Below are 11170 nucleotides of genomic sequence, written 5' to 3' on the forward strand. Positions count from 1 at the left end.
TACTCTCTGCCTCTGTTTCTCTCTCTCTTCCTTGAAGATGCCCGGATGATCATCTGCAGCTGCCTGAGTTTCCCAAAGGACGATATTTGGGATGGGAGGAGAAACTCCGGACACAGCCTGGGATTGGGCTGGCCTGGCAGAGGGCGGCAGGGTTATTCTTCTTTGTCTCTTCTAGAGGGGATGGGCTCTGAAAATTGTGTAGCTTTTTGTATCTTCTGTTGTTTTAGTTTGTAAATTAACCCTATAGAAATAAGATAATTAAAAACTAACAGGGGGAAATGATAGGAGAATTCAAGGTGTTGAGAGTTTAGCCTGAATTGATAGACTTAAGTAACTAATGCCTGTGGAAAGCTGTTATTCCAAAATTGTGTAACTTCTGAATAAAGACTCCTTTCCTTTATCACAAATCACCTCTCAGATTTTGTGTAGAGGGTGGTGGCAGGCAGCAGGACCCCACTGCTGTTTAGTAAACCAGATCCCAGCCGGAGGTGGAGACTGCTTGGCATCTGAGCTCAATGGGGGATGAATCTGTATCCCCCGTTGAGCTCAGATTTGCGCGCTTGTTGGCAAGAGTCAGTGCCCCGTGGGTGCTGGACTGCACACCGCTGTACCTCACCAGCCATGCTGGCCTCCCTCAGCTCCTTGCCACATGGGCCTTTCTCCCGGAAAGCCCGCGACACGGTGGCTTGGCCTCACTCGAAATAAAAGGGTACCCAAGATGAAATCCGTGGTCTTTTCATAACCTAATTTCAGAAGTGACATTCCGTCATTTTTTATGTATTCTATTTGTTCGAAGTGGCCATTGTGTCTAGCCCACACTGACGGAGAGGGGGTTACACAATGGCATTCATACCAGGAGTCAGGGGTAACAGTAGGAAGCTCAGTGTTAACCGAGCTAACTGCAAAGCCTAGTCCTAAGGTGGAAGGAGTTCTAAATGGAGGGAGATCCTGAGAGAGGCCAGAAAAATGTGCTGCTGCCTTGTGGGGGGAGCTCTTAAGATAGGGTCCTCAGTGCCTGCCCACCCTGATTTTTATCTTTACTGAAGGGCCTGTCTGATGATGGGGGCTTATTTGCAGCCAGCGGGAGCTGCATTCCAGGCCTGGGTACTTAACATTCCAGAGGAGCTCTCAGCTAATTATTGCCTTGCCCAGCCCAAGCCTGGACCACCCGGCTCCCCTTGAGCTCCATGGTGTGGCCAGAGGACTCTCACGGCTTTGTTCTTGGGTTCTATTGAAAGCCCCAGGTCAAACAACAAGGAGCCAGTGGCAACCTAGGGTCTGGAGCCCAGGGCCTCTCACCCACAGCTGTGGGCCAGGGGCAGGTGCAGGAGGAGCCTGGGGGCCAGGTGACTGAAACAGACCTCAGGCAAATGACTGTCTCTGAGCCTCCAGTTCCTCACCTGTAAAAAGGAGAACTTTCCCACCATCCCACAACGCATGACAAAGACTCATCTCAAACAAACCCCACCGGCTCCTGAGCCCAGTTTTTGATTAGGCCTGGTTATTGGGCCTTGTCTTGGGCCTGTTTAGCTCAGTTTTAGCAAGAATCCTCTCAGTTTAGTGAGGATCCCCCCACCTTCGTATATGATCACCCTGACCTGCCTTCAGAAGAATCCCGTTAAGTTGGTTTAGTAAGAATCCTCCCTGCCCTTGAGGTCACCTCTTTATAATTTTCCATCCACGGGCCCCCTCATTCTGCTTGTCGACTCTAAGTCCCCAGCTGCCCTCGCTGAACCTCTACCCACTGCGACAGTCTTGACTTCTGCTGCAACAGTCCTGAGTACAGTCTTCCTTATTCACTGCTTTAACAAGTGTCAGGAAAACGTTTTCTTTAACACGTGCATCCAATTATACATGTTCCAGTCCCTTCCCCATGCAAAGAAGTTCCAGGAGGCACAGCAGTCCCACTACTCCTTGGGTGGGGACAGGGGAGCGTAGGCCCGGAACGGTCAGCAGGAGGCCTCGGGCCTGAGGAAGGCCAGGGGGCCAGAGTTCTCTGGACACCCCTTCCACCTTCGCCTACTCTCATAGCTGGGACTGCTCAGTGCCGAGGGCTGAAGGACCTAGATGGCGTGAGAGGGGCCTCTGATGGGGGACCGGGAGAACACTGGGCAGAGGCAGGGACTGTGGGGCCTTGAGGAGCAGGGCATTTCCGGTGGAGGCGCAAGCCTAGCAGAGGCATGGAAGTGGGTGTGGTGAGGAGCTGCAGGGCCCAGGGGGTGGGACATCACGGAGGTGGGAGGAGCCTGCGGTGCTGAGGATTCTGGAAGGTGGCTGCAGCACTCCGCCGCCAGGGGCTCTTCATCCAGGACCTCAGCCAGAACAGGCAGGCAGCCTAGGAGTCTCCTCCACCCAGGAGCGATGCCCACCTGTGTCTCCCCTTTTCTCGGCACCCAACTCCTGGGGTTCCCTCAGCCTCCCCCAAAGAGTAGGACTCTATTATAAATATAAATCATGTAATTTGTTAAATAGGTTCATATACACTTCAAAAACTCAAAAACGTTCACTCCCTGCCCATATCCTTAGTGCCCTGATCCCCACCCCTAAGGCGACCTTTGCTGGTACAAGTGCACCTGCTTTTTCCTCTTAAACAAACAGCAGCTTGCTGCTGTCACTTACTGCTGCATCTTGGATTACCTCATACCAGCTCATGTCATTCTTTAGACACCTGCATAGTATTCTACTATACTACAGGAATACACCAACATGTAGTTAACTAGCCTCCAAAATGGCAGCAGATTCACACTGGCACCTAAGCTTTGTTAACAAACATGTGCAGAGCGTCTACTGTAGCTCAGGTACTCGGTACATACTAGAGATACGGAGACACGTCTGTGCGGCCTGGTCTGTGTGAACTGGAGCTGCTGGCCTCACGCAAGCGACCGGCATTGAGGGGTGGACTAAAGAGCACAAGGACCATTCCAGGAAAGGATGCTTCCGCCATGGGCTGGGAGAAAGGAAGGTCCCTAAGCACTGATGTGGGCTTTCTTCGAAGGGGGAGACTTGAATTTCAGGGAGATGATTGTGGCTGATTCCTGCTGTTCTCCCAGAGCCTTCCGTGTGGCCACCTGCTCTGGGAAAAGGAGCTCAGGGGCGGGCTTGGAAGGACAAGGGGTCCTCTAGGGAGGAGGCAGGGCAGAGGCAGCTCTGGGCCAGATGGAGAAGCGGCTCGTGATTGCTGAGGTCTGCCCTGTGCTAGGCATTTAATTTTTGTTACATTTACTTCATCTCTGAAGTAATGGAGAATTAGTTGCAGACATCATGGTATTTTCCCCTAAATATTTCAGCAATTTTCTTAAGAATGAGGACTGCCCTAGCCAGTGTGGCTCAGTTGGTTGGAGCATTGTCCCATAACCGAAAGGCTGTGGGTTCAATTCCCAGTCAGGGCACATGCCTAGGTGGCAGGTTCAATCCCCAATCCTGGTGCTACAGATTGATGTCTCTCTCTCACATTTATGTTTCTCTCTCTCCTTTCCTCTCTCTCAAAAAGCAATCAAAAAATGTCCTCAGGTGAGGATAAAAATTGTATTTATTTGTTTTTTAAAAAAAATTTTTGCCCTGGCTGGTGTAGCTCAGTGGATTGAGCATGGGCCTGCGAACCACACGATCCTGGTTTGATTCCCAGTCAGGGCACATGCCTGGGTTGCAGGCCAGTTCCCAGCAGGGGACTCATGAGAGGCAACCATACATTGATATCTCTCTCCCTCTCTCCTTCCCTTCCCCCTAAAGATAAATTAATAAAATCTAAAAAAAATGCAGAAGTGCAAACAGTGAAAATATTCTAAAAAAAAGATTTTATTTATTTATTTACTTTTAGAGAGTGGGGAGGGGAGGGAAAAACAGAGGGAAAAAACATCAGTGTTTAAGAGCTACATCGATCAGTTGCCTCCTGCACGCTCCCAACTGCGACCTGGCCCACAACCCAGATGTGTCGTGCCCTGACTGGGAATCAAACCGGTGACCTTTTGGTTCACAGGCCAGTGCTCAGTCCACTGAGCCACACCAGCTAGGGCAGGATAAAAACATTTTTTAATAAAATAAAGGATGAGGACACATTCCTATACAATCCCTGTACAGCAATGACACTCAGCAAATTTAACACGGCCAAACTATTATCTCACAGACTGACCATGTGCAAATTTGCCAAGGTTGTCTCAGGAATGTCCTTTCCATCTCCCCCATCTTGCCCAGGATCCAGTCAAGGATAACCCTTCACATCTCCTTGAATCTAGAACAGTTCTCCAAACTTTTTCTTTCTCAATGGTGTTCATGCTATTGGCATTTTTAAAAAGTTCAGGCCACATTCTTTGCACAATGTCACTCTATTCAATTTGCCTCCTTGTGACTAGACTCAGGCTCAGTGTGTTAAGCACGACCCTCGATGCTGTGTGCTTCTCAAGCAGACCTTCGACAATTAAACGGGGAGGGGGTGTCCACGTGTCTTCCCACTGTAATGCATCAGGCTGTTAATGTTCAGCTCTGCTTCATTTTGTAGATGAACTGCCAGGTCCTCCACTATTTTCCCTGGGACCTCACAGCTTCCCGTGGCTCACCCAGTGTTGGGTCTTCTCTCTCCATCTGACCCTCCAAGAACAATCACCCACCCCTTGAGGGGGTGGGGATCAAGCTTATCCCAGGTCTCAGCTTTGTCCCTCACGGTCATCCAGCAGCAGAACCCAGCCAAGGGCTCCAAAATGAGGGTTAGGGAGAACAGAAGAAAGAAGGTCACAACCACCTGGTCCCTAAAAGTCCCCTGGGAGGGGTGGCTTAGGTTTAGGGTCTGGGGGAGGATGGCTTCTGCCCCGGCTGTCTGGGCCTGTGACTCACAGGCAGGCATCGAAGCTGCGGCAGGACATGATGTCAGCGTTCTCGGCCGACAAGCTGGTCTGGGGGCTCAGCCAGGCCCTGGCTGGGCTCCCCACAGAGGCCACCTCCAACCCAGCACTCAAAACATCAAGCCCAACCAACTTGGCTCGTTCTCAAGATACACAAACCTATTCAATAGAACAGAGTCAAATAAGTCCAGAGACTCATGGGCTCTGCACGAGGCCGAACAGAACCCCCAGGCCAGTGGCTTCCAGTACAACCCCTCCAGCAAAGTGGGTGAGTGCACAGGAGGATGGCTACTCGGGCTCCAGACTCAGCCAGCCCAGGCCCAATTTCCTGTCAGCTGTGTGGCTCTAGGCCAGTTGCTTATCCTCTCTGGGGCCTCAGTTTTCTCATCTGTCAAATGGAAATAACAACAATACCTCATCAGGTGGGTTATACTCACCTGATTGCACCTTGGACCCCCCACCCACCGTCCATTACAGAAGTGAAGCAGATGGGCACTTCTCTTTCAGACCGGCTGATTTTGCCAGTTTGCAGAAAAGCACATTGTCCCTCCACTCAACGCATCCAGAGCAGACACTTGTGGTTGGGAAACCAAGTCACAAAGCCTGCAGCTTGCAGTGGAACTCCGAGGACAGCCTGGAAAGATACTTCATTTGAACTGGGTGGGCATACCCTCACCCAGAGGCTGCTACCCCTTAGCCACTCTCCACATTGGCTACCTGTATGGTCCCTGTGGGCATGTGACCAGCGGGTTCTACCTGGGTGAGTATCCCCTCTAGTACCTGGCTTTCTACCTATCTAGGCCACCTCGGCCCAAGTGTCCAGGCTCACAGACTGCTGGCCTAGTTGCAGGGTCCAGGCTGCCGGCTAGAGTCTGCATCCAGAGCTCTGACCCAAGGGCTGGGCCTACTGGAGCCAGAGGATATGAGAGGCTGGGAGGAGAGGGAAGCGGTTCACAGCGGTCGCAGGCAGCTCCCTGGGAAGCTCAGGCCTCAGCTGAGCCCTCCAGGCTGGGCAGTACAGCCTCGTTGAAAGCCCAGACCTGTGAGGATTCTGAAGAGATGTCGCCTCACGGGAGGCCCCTGTTTCACAGGTCTCCGCAGTAGCGGGCCTGTGTGTACAGCACCCGAACACTCACAAGGCCTTTCCCATCCGGACCCCTCACTGTGCTCTTTGAGAAGCAGACCGCCACTTTACAGACGAGAAAACTGAAATTCTAGTCACCCCTCAAATCTAAAGCAGAGCTGGAGCAGTGAATCTCCTGCTCTTCTGCCTCCAAACCCAGAGTCAGGGCCTGTGTGTCCCATGGCCCTCTCCAAGACCGCTGGTCTGCGGCTCCCTCTCCCCTCCGCCGACACGACTCCATGGTCCCCAGCCTGCCATAACCAGCTCCTCTGCACAGTGTGATCTGTAGGTGCGTGTGGGCCCTCATCCTGTAAACATGCAGCCTCATCAGGCCTCAGGCCCCCAGAACGGACAGGACAGCTCTCCTCGAAGGCCCCCTAGGAGCTCCATCTCCTGACCTTTGTTTACAGCATTCCCCTGGCTTGCAGAGCCCTTTCCAACCCCTGGCCCAGCTGTCCAGATCTAGGTCAGAAGGCTGGTGAGAGTGCTGGCCCTTTCTCTGTGGCCCCTCAACTCAGCAGCCCCATCTCCTCAGTGACCACCAGCTCCTTGAGGGCTCACCCAGCTGTGAGGACAGGGAGCCACTCCAGCATCTCAGTCCCTCCCATGAGTGCTCAGGAAAGGAGGGGGCTCCAGAGCAACAGGAGAGCTGGGAATGGAGCCTGTCTGCCCGGCAAGAGTCTCGTCTAAATCCATAGAAGCAGATCCATAGAAGTAGCCACACTGAACCTCAGGAGAGAGGAGTGAAGATCCTTGAAGGTTGTATGGAGACAGAACCGGCCATTCCAGATGCCTTAAGTACACAGGCTGCTCGTTCTAATGGGAATGCCCTTCCTATCGCCCGTCCTTTGTATGTGAACTTGACCAGTTATGACCTCCTGTGTCTGTTCCCCAAGTCCTCCTTAGTAACACCTCCCCCCCCCCAGTTCTTAGATGGCTGGTCACATGGCCACCTAAAATAAAGACTATATTTCTCAGCCTCTTTGCAGTTAGATTAGCCCTGGAATGAAGCCTTGACAACAGCTCATAAGGACTGTGTACAACTTTCAGGAGTGTCCTTAAAGGGACAGAGGTGCTGGAACCCTGGCAACACCTTGCACCAGGAAGAATCATGGGATGGAGGTCGTGCACCAAGATAAGAGGCCCCCTATCTTACAGCAACAAGATAGAAGGAACCTGGGTGCCTGTCACTGTGGACCACCCTATGATCCCCAGGCCTCCCACCACCAGATTTCTGCTTCAGTCAGAAATAAGTTTCCACCTTGTTTAAGCTACTATTCTTTTTGGTGTTTATGGTGTGTGAGGGTGGTGGTTGTTGCTTTTACTCAGAGTCAAATGTAAACCTAACTGAAAAAGCCAGCAAACTCATTGGCCTTGAAAACCCAACTCAATTGTCACTTCTCTTGGGAAGACTTCCTAATTCCCAGGTACAATAAACTGTTCCCAGACTCAACCATTCTTATTTTATTTTTGGCCACACTTATTTTTATTTCTCTGTTTTATACCTTTACCTATTTAGGAGTTAGCTATACCTTTAGTTTGTGAAACCATGAGCTCCTTCAGGTCAAGAAGACTGAAATAGCCATGGCTGGTGTAGCTCAATGGATTGAGCACAGGCCTGCGAACCGAAGTACTGCTGGTTTGATTCCCAGTCAGGGCACAGGCCTGAGTTGCAGGCCAGGTCCCCAGTGTGGGGTGTGCTAGAGGCAACCACACATTGATGTTTTTTCACTCTCTCTCTTTCTCCCTCCCTTCCCCATCTCTCTAAAATAAATAAATAAAATAAAAAAAAAAAAGAAGACAAACATCCAGCTTGGAGCCCCTGGGACACAGCAGTGGTATTGAAAGAGGAGGAGGGGGAGTAGAACAATAGATAATATTTATTGAGGGCCTATAATAGGCACTAATTTAAGAGTTTGTATATATTACCTCATTTAATCCTCAAAGAACTCTATGAGACAGGTACAAGTATTAACTTCATTTTGCAGATGCAAAAACTGAAGCACAGAAAGGTTAAGTAAGTTGTCCAAGGTCACACAGCTAGATATTGGCAGAGCCGGAACTTAAATCCCAGGATCTGACTCAGAGTCTAAGCTTTCAGTTGCCATTCTTTTCTTAGAACTCCACTAGCTTGCCTTAGCTACATTAGCTTTCAAAATGGAATGTGGGGAAATCACAGAACTCCCTTCTCCTTCCCCAGCAAGAATAAAATAGGAGCAAAGCTTTCTCCAGTTATATGGCAACCATGGAAACCAGGGCTCAGGGCCCTGGCGGAGGTCAGAAGTCCCAGGGACCCTGAACCTAGGCATCTACTGGGCCAACTGTTTCGGTCCTCCATGCTGTATAACAAGCTAACCCACAATTTAGTGCCTTGAAAGAACAGTGGTTTACTATTTCTCACAGTTCTCTGGGGCAGCCGGGTGGGCCCCGTTTCACGTGGAATCAGCATGGCTGTGGCCAGCAGGGAGCTCTGCTGGGCTGAACTGTCCAAGACACTCCCTCGCGTGCCTGTGCTGCAGTCCCTCCTCTCCTCCCATGGCCTGTCTTCCCCTGTGGTTCCTCGTCACTCTCCAGTCTGCCCAAGCTTTTTTCATGGCAGCTGGGAAGGGGCAGAGAGAGAGAGGGCACACGTGAGGGCACAGGAGGCCCTAGGCCATTTAAGGTGAGACCTTGAACTGGTACAGAGTTGCTTCTGCCACATTCTCTCCATCAAAGAAAGTCATGAGGCCAGTAGAGATTCAAAGGTAAGGGAAACAGGTCTTCCTCTTGCTGGGAAGAGCCTGGTTTAGGTTCAGGCAGAAAGAAATTGTTGGCAACTGCCTTTGGAGATAATGCACCATCCTACTTCCCAGGATTTTAGGAAGGGGCCCTAGGAGGACACGGCACCCGGACGTATTGGTGCAGGACAGACAAGATTTCCCCGTTTCAGACAGACTGGGCTCCATCCTGCCTGGGCCACGCCCTCGCTGTGTGACCGTGGGAAGGCAGACCTCCCCACACCTTGAGCCTCTAAGGCTCAGGGATACTGGTCTCCAAGGTACAGTGAAGATTCGGGGGAGTAAGAATGAGACAGCTGTGAGAGGGGAGAGGGCTCCTCAGATCACCCCCTCAGTACATGGTGACATGGTTTTGGAACCCAGGTAGACAGGTTCCAAGGGTCATGACCTCCCAAGCTGCCAAGGCCTATCCTAGAGGAGCTTTAGAAATGTGTTCTTTGGCTGTAAAGCTAAGAATAGCTCTGTTGACACTTGGGTTCTAATCATCATTTTTCTAGGGAAAAACTGTTCAGGTAGGTCTGGGTTGCCATGTGGAAGATGAGCAAAGGACCCACTGAGAAGGTCAGAATGAGAGCAGGAAGTGGGGCAGAGAACAAAGGATGGACCGAACATGCAGGACTCTGCACCTGACTAGGTGGGCAAAATAAAAGAGCAAAGGTCAACCCTGCCTGTCTCAGCTGGTCCAAACTGCTATAACAAAGTACCTTAGACCGGGAGCTTAAAAACAACGGAACTGTATTTCTCAGTTTTAGAGGCGGAAAGTCTGCGATCGGGGCTCTGGTGGCCTTCTCTTGGGTGGCAGACTGTCCTCTTCTTGATGTGCCCCATATGGCAGGGAGAGCCAGACAGCTCTCTGGAGCCCCTTTTCTAAGGGCACCAACCCCGTTCACGAGGGCTCCACCACCATGACCCATCACCTCCTGAAGTCTAATGCTCCCCTTCCGATGGCTATTACAGTGGGGGGTTAGGGTTTCAACACAGGAATTTTGAGGGGACATGAACATTCAGTCTACTGTACTCCCTCCCAGCTCATCAACCTTCGATGGTGTGTTATTGACCACTTAGAGACCCCAAGCTCTTGAGCCTGGCGTTCAGGGTTTGCCACCATCAGGCCCATTTCCCGTGTTGTCCTCCATGTACTGGCCACACTGGGTTACACTCCCCAAACAGACCCTATGGCAGTACACCTCCATGTCTGCCTGCAACCCCTTCTTCCTGTTCCTTCAAGATTCAGCTCTGCATTACTGTTCTAAGGCTCAGTCCCTGATCTCTCAGCTCAGAATTCGCTACTCCTCCTCTGCTTTGTGCAAACCTCCTGCAGAGCCTTTATCACCTGCAATCTGCAGTCAAACTGGCTGCATACAGTCTGTCTGCCATGGGCTACCATAATAATGCCAGAAAACAACCCAACCTCCATAGCAAACACTGATTCGCTTACAAGTTTGTTGGATTCAGTTAATCTGGGCTGGGGTCTCTCACTGAGATGCAAGGGGTGGCTTGGCTCAGGGCCACATGTCTAGTCATTCAGCAAGCTGGCCAGCATGTTCTCATGACAATGGCAGAAGGGAGAAGCAAAAAAAAATGCTGTGAGTGCTTTGTCACTCCTCTGCTCGCACCAAGTCTGCTAACATCCTATCATCTAAAGCAAATAAATCATGGAGCTGAGCCCAGAGCCAAGGACTGGCAGAACATTCTACCCCAGGTGGAAGGGCATCGCAGAACTATTGAGATAGGATGTGGATACAGGGAGGAATGAAGAATTGTAGGGCCATGATGCGGCTGGTCTTCCACAATGCCCATCTTCTCCACTAGACCATGCATTCATTCCTCCAGGGCTAATTTATCTTTTCTAGGCTAAAAGTTCTGTCCCAGGTTGGTTGGAACTTGATAGAAGAAGAAGGGTCAGGGAACTCAGCCATTCCTGTTCTCTGTGACCTTGAGAAAAACATTAACTTCTGTTCAAAGTCTCAGTTTCCTCACTTGGAGAAAAAGGAAGAGGGAAGCCTGCCCTCCCATGACACAGAATTAGAGCGAACAACTGAGATTTAAGCTCTGCCCAGTTTCCAGATCTGTAAAGTGGAGATACATGGGTTCACCCTATAGGTCTCATAGGGACATGGTAAGGATCCAGTGAGCCAAGTTCAAGGGCTTAAGGATACTGCCAGACACAAAGCAAGTACTGGCTTTCAGGAGGAGGTGGCCCTTGTTAGGCGCTGTCACAATACCTCATTCTTTTCCTTCTTAGCATTTGTTAAATGCTGCAACTTTGTACTGACCTGTGCGGCTATTAGTCTAAGGTGTCTCTCCCCCATGTGAAGTGAAAGCTCCAAGAGCACAGGCACCATGCTCAGAACTGCCTCCCCAATGCCAAGCACAAAGGGGAGCCATGGGGTATTTATGAAACGACCATCTGCATGCATGCGTGTGGGGGGAGC

This window comes from Artibeus jamaicensis, unplaced genomic scaffold (assembly GCF_021234435.1).
Source record: "Artibeus jamaicensis isolate MK-2021 breed Jamaican fruit bat unplaced genomic scaffold, CSHL_Jam_final contig_548, whole genome shotgun sequence".
Classification (NCBI taxonomy): Eukaryota; Metazoa; Chordata; class Mammalia; order Chiroptera; family Phyllostomidae; genus Artibeus; species Artibeus jamaicensis.